Raw genomic sequence first — 377 nt, 5'->3', positions numbered from 1 at the left:
TGACCTTTGTAAGATATAGCTTAAAATCCAACGTTACCAAATAGTTAGTGTATTCAATCTTGATTTTAATTATATTGTAAATTACATTAGAATATTGAAAATGACAAAAACAATTAAAAACATTAAAAAAATTAAAAAAATGCATTGCTAGCCAGCTATAAGGATAAGATTGACACCAAAAACCACTATAAATACCCCGGATATTACAACGAACTATTTCACAAACAGTAGAGTTGCTTTTGAAGAAAACAAAAAACATATTGTTTCCAAATAGCTGAGTTGATAGTAGCTGAAAATGGATAACTGCCATGGCAAAGGTTAGTAATATCAAATATACACATACATATACATATATATACACATATATGTATATATAT

At 26.5% G+C, this 377-nt stretch overlaps 1 long non-coding RNA gene across 1 annotated transcript in view; it reads left to right on the top strand.

The window, feature by feature from the left end:
• The window catches only part of LOC109335692, a 12,230-nt gene continuing 12,072 nt past the window's right edge, over positions 220–377 (top strand). The window contains exon 1 of the long non-coding RNA XR_002106231.1: positions 220–317. This is a non-coding gene — a long non-coding RNA (uncharacterized LOC109335692). The remainder of the gene's footprint in view (positions 318–377) is intronic.

This window comes from Lupinus angustifolius, chromosome LG20, assembly GCF_001865875.1.
Source record: "Lupinus angustifolius cultivar Tanjil chromosome LG20, LupAngTanjil_v1.0, whole genome shotgun sequence".
Taxonomy (NCBI): domain Eukaryota; kingdom Viridiplantae; phylum Streptophyta; class Magnoliopsida; order Fabales; family Fabaceae; genus Lupinus; species Lupinus angustifolius.
The sequence above is the reverse complement of the archived record's forward strand: the minus strand, read 5'-3'. Positions and strand labels throughout refer to the sequence as shown.